The sequence below is a fragment of the Xyrauchen texanus genome, chromosome 29 (assembly GCF_025860055.1).
Source record: "Xyrauchen texanus isolate HMW12.3.18 chromosome 29, RBS_HiC_50CHRs, whole genome shotgun sequence".
Classification (NCBI taxonomy): domain Eukaryota; kingdom Metazoa; phylum Chordata; class Actinopteri; order Cypriniformes; family Catostomidae; genus Xyrauchen; species Xyrauchen texanus.
Window position 1 is genome coordinate 31,119,478 of NC_068304.1, and position 10,148 is coordinate 31,129,625.

Here is a 10,148-nt window from a genome sequence, read left to right on the forward strand (position 1 = left end):
GTTGATGTATTTATTAGACAATGTCTTGGTGCTCTGGTGATTTATTTTCTATTGTTATGAAATATATATATATATATATATATATATATATATATATATGTATATATATATATGTATATATTAATGTTGGCTAATCAGTAGCAAAATGGTTACTATATGGTTCCTGTGGAAATGCAGTTGCATCACAAATTCATGGGCATTTGATATTTTATAGTGACTCCAATTAATGAACTAATACTTGTTGCAATGAAGCTTGGTACCTTAATCTGTTAAAACCAAGCATGGGTACTTGCTTTGGTGTTGTGACCCCTTAATAGTCAGCATACCACCCCATAGATAAAAAATTCTAGATCCACCCCTGGAGATCAGGCTGATTAATCTTGCTCTTTGCGCCCCCAGGCGCTTGCATATTACAAGGCATAATAAGTGCACAGATGTTTTCTATACGGAGAAAGCAAATATAAATAATTAAGACTAGTTGATATGTCACCATAATTTAGACATAATATTGCGGATGGAGATAACAAAGACGTGGAATCACAAAACTGCTTGAACAAATCAAGAATAAAAAATTTAGACTGCAGCAGGAAAACGAAGAAGCGACACTAGGGGTCTCTCTTGAGAGCCTTTTGCATCTCTGATCTATGAGAAAAGGCCAATGAGAAATTGGCAGACAGAATTTGCATGTCCCGCCCCTGGACATACGGGTATAAAGGGAGGGAAATGCATCTGTTTCATTTAGGATTTTTCTGAGGAGCCGACAATGAGGTTCGGCCGCAACAGTGGCTCAGTTCAGCGACGTAGCCGGGAGGACACAACGTCTTGTTCCCTCCATCAGGGAACAGAGGTTACATCCGTAACCTAGATGTTCCCCGTCTGTCGCTCACTTCGACGTTGTGTCGAAGAAGCAACTCTAGGGTTCCAATTTAAATCACGCCATGCGCTGAGCCGTGTACGTGTACTGCTGACACAGGAGCGGGCAGGTATTTTACGTGCCAAAGAGACCAGCTGTGCCAGGCTGCACGTACCCTTCCCCAACGCCCCATAAAATTGTCAAAGCCTTCTGTTTCTTTACCCCTGACAGGGGGTAACAGGGCGACGTGCCAAGAATGGGAGCAGGCCACGGCTTTTCTCTCTCTATGTTTCTTGCATAGAGTTAAAGCGGCTGGGCCATCTTAACGCTATCATATGCATCGGGGAAGGCAATCTTTCCCAGTTTTCCTATTCTTTCAGGGATGAAAGACCCTGCGGAGACCACACCTGCCCAGACTGGGGGAGGTAAAGAATGGTGAAATACATCACATGGGCTTTTAGGTCACATGTGGAGAATGGCGCGGTGGTAGATCCTACCTCATTGGAAGGGACGAGTTGCTACAAACATGGCGACCGGGGGTCCGTGAAGACTGCCCAAGGGAGACGCGGGTCCACTCGCAAGGGGACCGTACCGCGGAAAACACACACTGGGGAAAAGTCCACATGGGAGCCCTTCCTGTGGAGCACCTATTCCAGTACAGGGTAAATTGAGTACCCCCATTGGTTTTGTCGGCAGATTCCTCAGCTGAATTCGCTGATCAGAGGGCTAGGGAGGAGTCATCCAGGGAGCCGAGTTTGTGGGATCTCCTGGGGTAAAGGCGCACGGTATTACCTCAGCGGAGGGAAAGGGCGCTATGTACAAGTGGTCCACCCGGTCAGTTTGTCAGCGTGTACCGAGTTCTACTGGCTCGAACCTGAGAAAACACGGGACGAAACCGACTCAACCCTGAGATTGTAAAATCTTGCAAATGTATTGGGTGTTGCCCAACCTGCTGCTCTGCATATGTCTGCTAGGGATGTGCCCATGGCCAGTGCCCATGAGGATGCAACACTTCTTGTTGAGAGTGCTTGGACCCGCAAGGGGGGGTGCACGGCTTGGGTGCAATAGGCCAACGTAATGGCGTCCACTACCCAGTGGGATAGCCTCTGTTTGGAGACAGCGGAAAGGACCACTGAGAGATCCCAGGAGGGGAACAGGCTCGGCCGGGAGGGATTTAACCTCCGGGCACCTCTTAGGAACCTGATAATTAAGTCGTGCTTACCCAAAGACTTGCTGTCTACTGTGTCATGGTGGACTGTGATAGCAGCTAAATACACCTTCAAGGTGGAGGGGGATAGCCTCCTTTCCTGCAGGAATGAAAGCACTGACCTAACTGCACACCTCTGTGGGTCTTCAGCCCAGGAAGAACACCAATTTGCAAACAAGCTCCACTTCAGGTCGTAAAGTTGCTTGGTAGAAGGGGCTCTGGCTTGGTCGGTCGTGTCTACGAAGCAGGTGGTAGATCAGCTAGATCTTCCGCATTACGTCCAGGGGCCAGACGTGGAGGTTCCAGAGGTCTGGGTGCGGATGCCAGAGCATGCCCCGTCCCTGAGAAAAAAGGTCCTTCCTCAGGTTGATTTGCCAGGGAGAGGTTGTTGTGAGGAGTATGAGATCCGGGAACCAAGTCCAAGTGGGCCAATAGGGAGCCACTTGAATGACTTGTTCCCCGTCCTCACTGAGCTTGCACAGCACCTGTGCAAGCAGGCTCACAGGGGGAAATGCGCACTTGCCCAACCCTGTGTGCCAGCGCGTCTGCCCTGAGGGGAGCCTCTGTTCGGGCGTACCAGAGCAGGCAGTGGGAGGTCTCTCGGGAGGCGAACAGGTCTACCTGGGCCTTGCCGAACTGTTCCCAAATCAGCTGGACCGACTGGGGGTGGAGCTTCCACTCTCCACTGGGCAAGCGCTGTCGTGATTGCACGTCCGCTACCACATTGAGGTTGCCCGGGATGTGAGTGGCATGCAGCGACTTGAGTTGCTGCTGGCTCCAAAGGAGGAGACAATGGGCGAGTTGTGACTTGTGACGGGAGCGTACACCACCATGGCGATTTATGTACGCTACTCTGGTGGTGCTGTCTGATCAGATCAAGACGTGTTTGCCCTGAATTAGCAGGAGAAACCTCCACAGGGCAAAAAGTACAGCCAACAACTCTAGGCAGTTGATGTGCCAGCGCAGCGGGGCCCCTTTCCAATGGCCTGCTACTGCGTGCCCGTTGCACACAGTGCCCCAACCCAATTTGGAGGCATCTGTGGTGACCGGGATGCATCGGGACACCTGCTGCAAGAGGACTCCTGTCTGCAGAAAGCAGAGGCTGTCCAGGGTTTTAAAGTTTGCCGGAAGGTGGGTGAAGAACACACGGTGCATGCTGTGGCGCCATGCTCGTCTCGGGACTCGAGTCTGGAGCCAGTGCTGAAGTAGTCTCATATGCATCAACCCCAGCGACGCGACCGCTGCTGAGGACGCCATATGCCCCAGGAGCCCATGGAAATGAGCTTGCTCTTTCCCCAGTTAACCTGAAGCCCTAAACGGCTGAGGTGCCTGAGCACCTGGTCCCTGTGGGCACATAGTAACTCTCGGGATTGGGCCAGAATGAGCCAGTCGTCAAGGTAGTTGAGAATGCGGATGCCTGCTTCCCGAAGTGGGGCAAGGGCTGCCTCTGCGACCTTCGTGAAGATGCGAGGGGACAGGGACATGCCGAAGGGGAGGACCTTGTACTGATACACCTGGCCGTTGAATGCGAACCGTAGAAAGGGTCTATGTCAAGGCAATATTGAGACATGGAAGTACGCGTTCTTCAGGTCTACCGCTGCGAACCAATCTAGATGCCGGACGCAAGTTAGAATGTCTCTTTGCGTGAGCATTTTGAACGGGAGTTTGTGCAAAGCGTGGTTGAAAACTTGCAAGTCCAAGATCGGTCGTAAGCCTCCGCCTTTCTTGGGTACGATGAAGTAAGGGCTGTAGAAACCCTTCTTCTCAAGAGAGACCCCTAGAGTCGCTTCATCGACACAACGTTGAAGTGAGCGACAGATGGGGAACCAAAGTCTTTGCTTGCTTTGTCGAATTTGAGAAGGCTTTTGATTCAATCTTGCACAAAGGACTCTTCCTAAAACTACTGGAAAATGGGAGTGAGAGAGAGAAGAGTGTGAGAGAGAGAATTCCATTGAGCAGCATCAAGAAGATGAACTCCTGATTTTTTCGTTTTAATGTTGTTTCAAAATAAGACAGACATTCAGTTTTGACAAATTTGACAAAGAATATAAGACTTCCTACAACTATAATACCTACAAGAGGAGTTTAATTAATCAAGAAAAATCAACAGAAGACAACTAGACAGCAGCACAAAAGGTCAAACAAGTGCCACGGAGAGAAGGAAGAACTCTCAAAGTAAGTACAGATATAATATATAAGATCTGCAATCAATTACCTTTTTGGGGGGGGGGGAAATTTGCCCAAAAACATTTTGGACAAATTAAGCTACAATATAAGGGCTAACTCCAGTGGATATCTGCATATTCAAACAACAACAGCAAAAAACTGCCAGCAACTGTCAGAGTATTTGAACAATGACAGAATCAATCCCCATAACATACCCATATAAAGCTACCAATGAGATCTTAAAGAAAAGACATAAAGAAAACCTCCTCAAGGACAAACCAGAAACACTGTACTCAGACTTATATAAGAACAGAGAGGTCAGTAACAGCATTTTTTATGAAATGTAATAGCATTTTACCCAGAAGCCTGGCACTCAGCGATTATACATCATTACCCCATAGTAATCAGAAAGGGTATCAGTAACGGATGGAAACTGCAGATCAAAGAAGAGGATTGTTACGTACGTAGGTATTTTTGTGGGAGTTTGTTTGTTTTCCTGTTTTTTTTTTCTCTCTCTCTCTTTCCATCGATCTCTTAGGTCGCCCTTCCTCATTCGTGGATTGGCTCGGGAGACTGTCAGTCATCGTTGAGGGATGTGACGTCGACCTATCCGCTGTCCGTAACGTTCTCGCTGCCAGTTAAAATGCCGCTGGAGAAGAGTGGAGGGGAGTCCCGTTTTGTTTCCGGTTTTGCTGTCATTGTGATTTGTTTTCGTTTGGGACTCGTTTGATTTGTTATTTGCTTATACTAGTTTGTGTTTGTTAACTCTTGGTTTATTACTTTGTTCGATTAACTCTTGGATGGCGTTTGTTTACCGACCTGTGTAGAGCTTGCGCTCTTTGTTTACCTTTGCTTCAAGGAATGGGGATAGGGAAGATGTCGTACGAATTCCATTGTGCAACATCTAGATAAAATCTGTGTATAGACACCCCAGGTAAGAGGTGAACGCCACCCATTGTATGTTTGTTTGTGTTAGTTAGGGTAGGGAAGAATACGGCTCTTGGCGCTGAAGAAACAGTTCTTTCCTTTCCTTTTCTTTAGCCAGGTAAGAGGTTTGAAATGAGTTAGAATTGTTTTCTTTTGTTTCTTTCTTTCGTTTGGCGTCACTTGAGTCCCCTTTTTCTTTTTGGGTAAATTTTGCTTACTGTTTTTTTTTTATTTATTCATTATTTGTTTTTGTTTTCCTTATTGTAACATTGCTCATTTTGTGTGTGGCTTTTAGCCTCCACATTGTTGTATATTCTTTTACTACTAATAGGTTATCTTTTTCCTTTTGTATAATAAATATCTTTTTTTTTTTTGACAGTTGGTGTTCGCTCATAGTTTCTTGCCACATACTGTTATTTCCACAGTTTTGCCATGTTTCTTTAATGTTGCTCCTCTAGCCCTAGTTAAATCTGTGAGGGGTCGTAACATTAAATGGGGGCTCGTCCGGGATATTAATAATAATGAAAGATTATTGTTATTATATATATAAAAAGAGCCTGGAAAAATCACTCGTGCAGTGTGGTAGTGTTGTGCTCATCGGATTGTTATTCATTATGGAAATGTTTAACTTGCAAGATTTTGTTGTTAGTCCATCTGTAGAGCAGCTTAATCTGTGCAGGAAGCAGGATTTGTTGCAGATCGCAGACCATTTCCAGATTGTGGTGAGTAAACAGTCTCTTAAGAAAGAAATAAAACGAATTTTGGTCTGCCAGTTGAATGAGTTGCAGGTGTTGCCTATGCCAAACGTGGGGGATGTTGACGCAGGCAGAGAGGTTAATGGGGATGATGTGGTTCTGGCGCAAATCCGTCATGGGGAGAAGGACAAGCAGAGTGGCGGAGCTGTTGCTGACGCGGAGGCGGAGGCCGAAGCCAAGGCCGGCTTACCACCGTTTGAGTTGTTCTCACCCAGCTCTGTTAATTCACGGGAAAGTCCACGACTGAAAGTCCGTCTTGCCCGTTTGCGCTATGAAGCGCAAGAGAAAGCCCAGGCGCGCCAAGCTAACCTGAAATTGCAGCTGGAGGTACGCAGATTGGAAATCGAAGCAGAGAAGCAGGTGAAACTGAGGCAGCTTGAGCTGGAGGCATCCAGAATTACTGCTAACTCAGCTGTACAGCTGAACACCGCTTCAGTTTTTTCTCCTGCGCCGCGTGTTGATTCAAGCCCAGATACCTTTGACGTGAGTAAACACATTGCACTCGTTCCTCAATTTAGAGAGACAGAAGTTGATTCTTATTTCAGTGCTTTCGAATGCATTGCAACTTCTTTTCATTGGCCTAAGGAGGTTTGGTCTGTGCTCTTGCAATGTAGATTATTTGGTAAAGCGCAAGAAATTTGTGCTACGTTGTCATTGGAAGAGAGTCTGAAATATGAGTCTGTGAAGACCGCTATTTTGCGAGCTTATGAGTTGGTTTCGGAAGCTTATAGGCAACGTTTTAGAAAACACAAAAAGAGTCCTACGCAAACATTCACGGAATTTGCTAGGGAGAAAAGAGTGTTGTTTGACAAATGGTGTACCGCCAGTAAAGCGAGTGATTTTGATGCTTTAAGAGAATTGCTGTTACTAGAGGAGTTTAAAGGATGCTTATCTGATCGCATTGTAGTATATCTTAATGAACAGAAGGTAACTACTCTGTCACACGCCGCTGTACTCGCAGATGAGTTTGTGTTAACGCACAGGAATGTATTTTCTTCTACACGTTTTGAAAAGTTGGAGTTCGATAGCTCACAGTCTAAAACGTCACATGCAAGATTTAGTTCATCTCGTGATAAAGAGGAGCGTGAATGTTTCTATTGTCACAAGAAAGGACATGTGATTGCTGATTGTTTGATATTGAAACGCAAGCCACAGTCTCAGTTGAAGGGCATGGGGTTTGTGCAAACTGTTAAAACTGCAGTTAAAGTGAATACTGAGGATAGAGTTGATGAGAGTTATCGGCCTTTCGTGTCGAAAGGGTTAGTATCTTTGTCTGGAAAAACAGAAGATCAGAAAGAAATAGGGATACTCCGAGACACTGGTGCGATGCAATCGTTTATTTTGGCAGATAAAATACAGCTGTCTGGTGATACTTTCTGTGGTTCCAGTGTAATTGTGCAGGGAATTGAGATGGGTTGTATGAAATTTCCACTGCACCAAGTGCACTTACAGAGTGAATTGTGCACTGGTTTTGTTAGAGTCGCTGTTTGTCCTTCACTTCCTGTGAAGGGTGTTGATTTTATCCTAGGAAATGACTTGGCAGGTGGGAAGGTAATGTCTGTGATCGAAGTCATTGAAGAACCAAATGTGTCCTGTGAGTTAGAAGGATTAGCTGAAACTTACCCTGAAGTTTTTCCAGCTTGCGCTGTCACACGCGCTCAGTCATGCAGAGTGGGTGATGTAGTGGATCTGTCTAGCTTGTTCATGTTTCCACTTTTGACTGGGGACACATTATCGGATGTGAACCAGAAAAGGAAAAATAGTTCAGAGACAGGAGACAAAGGTGTAGTTGAGTCTGATGCAGAGTTACTGAAGTTACCTGTGTCTCGTGAGAAAATTATTACTGCACAAAAGGAGGATAAAACACTCGTTAACACTTTTAAGGCTGCTGTATCTGTGGATGTCGGTAAGGACAGAAAATTTGCTTACTTCATTGATAAGGATCTATTGATGAGGAAGTGGTGTTCTCATGTTGACGAGAACTTAGATTGGAATGTTGTTTATCAAATTGTGGTTCCGTTTCCTTACCGTCAACATGTCTTGTTTCTAGCTCATGATCACCAGCTTGCTGGTCATTTAGGAGTTACCAAGACATATAACAGAATTTTGAGTCATTTCTTTTGGCCAGGATTAAAGAAAGATGTTGTTCAATACTGTCGTACCTGTCACACTTGTCAGATTGTTGGGAAGCCAAATCAGAGCATACCACTTGCTCCTTTGATTCCTATACCAGCGATCGGAGAACCGTTTGAACATGTGATGGTTGACTGTGTCGGTCCCTTACCTAAGACTAAGACTGGCAATCAGTTTCTGTTAACTCTTATGTGTGTGAATACCAGGTTTCCAGAGGCGATTCCTTTGAGGAAAATCACTGCACCTGTAGTCAGCAAGGCGTTGGTGAAATTCTTTTCCACATTCGGTCTACCGAAGGTAGTGCAAACTGATCAAGGTACGAATTTTCTATCTAAACTTTTTAAGCAAGTGCTTGAGTCATTAGCAATTTCCCATAGCGTCTCAAGTGCATATCATCCGCAGAGCCAGGGCGCAATTGAACGTTTCCACCAAACTCTTTAGTCAAAAAAGATATTTATTATACAAAAGGAAAAAGATAACCTATTAGTAGTAAACGAATATACAACAATGTGGAGGCTAAAAGCCACACACAAAATGAGCAATGTTACAATAAGGAAAACAAAAACAAATAATGAATAAATAAAAAAAAAACACTAAGCAAAATTTACCCAAAAAGAAAAAGGGGACTCAAGTGACGCCAAACGAAAGAAAGAAACAAAAGAAAACAATTCTAACTCATTTCAAACCTCTTACCTGGCTAAAGAAAAGGAAAGGAAAGAACTGTTTCTTCAGCGTCAAGCGCCGTATTCTTCCCTACCCTAACTAACACAAACAAACATACAATGGGTGGCGTTCACCTCTTACCTGGGGTGTCTATACACAGATTTTATCTAGATGTTGCACAATGGAAGTCGTACGACATCTTCCCTATCCCCATTCCTTGAAGCAAAGGTAAACAAAGAGCGCGAGCTCTACACAGGTCGGTAAACAAACGCCATCCAAGAGTTAATCGAACAAAGTAATAAACCAAGAATTAACAAACACAAACTAGTATAAGCAAATAACAAATCAAACGAGTCCCAAACGAAAACAAATCACAATGACAGCAAAACCAGAAACAAAACTGGACTCCCCTCCACTCTTCTCCAGCGGCATTTTAACTGGCAGCGAGAACGTTACGGACAGCGGATAGGTCGACGTCACATCCCTCAACGATGACTGACAGTCTCCCGAGCCAATCCATGAATGAGGAAGGGATCGATGGAAAGAGAGAGAGAGAAAAAAAAAACAGGAGAACAAACAAACTCCCACAAAAATACCTACGTACGTAACAAGGATGATTCAGATTCAGATGTCATGATAACAGTTAACCTATACAAAAATGGGACTTTAATGATTCAGGGAAATCTGAAACAATTTGAAAAGGACTTTCTCCAAATTAAAGGAAAAGCTCAAATGAACAAGATCAGCCCTAATAGACTAAAGCAGGCAGAAGACACCTCCACCTCCACCCATTAATCCACAATTGAGCAGTCTAGGGATGACAGTGAAGAGATCTCCCTTCTACACAGCATCATCTGTGGCATGAAAGAGAAGTTCAGAGAGATGGAGCTGGAACTGGTGCAGCTGAGAGAGGAGGTACATGGCAGCAGAAGACTGATCGCAGAAGACTGATCAAAAACGAGAAGAAGTGGATTACTGGATATAAATAGTAATGCTAAAATAAGAAACTGAAGAACTGAAAGGAACTGAAAAACCAGAGTGAGGGGCACAACAAACAAATGTTTGTAATGCGGGAAGAAATGAGAGAACTGAGAGAAGACAGAGAGTCCCACAGAAAACAACAGCTCTGGATAAGCAGCTGACACAGAGAGAACAGCAAAGCTTAGAGGAGACTCCTACTCCAACTACCACAGCTATTATGCCAAACAGCCCTCCTCCATCTGAGCAACCTCATAGACACCCCATAGAGTCACTACAGGGTCACCCTTCAAATCACCGCCCCTCCACCACTTCAACTCTGAGCACAGAAACCCCATGACAGGTTCTATGTTTCCCCCAGGCCTGCTGCCCCCTTGCCTTCTCATTCACATGAACATCAACAGGAGCAACAAACGGACAGCCAGAGCTACGCTGATGCAGCCAGCAGATCACTGATCCACTCCAG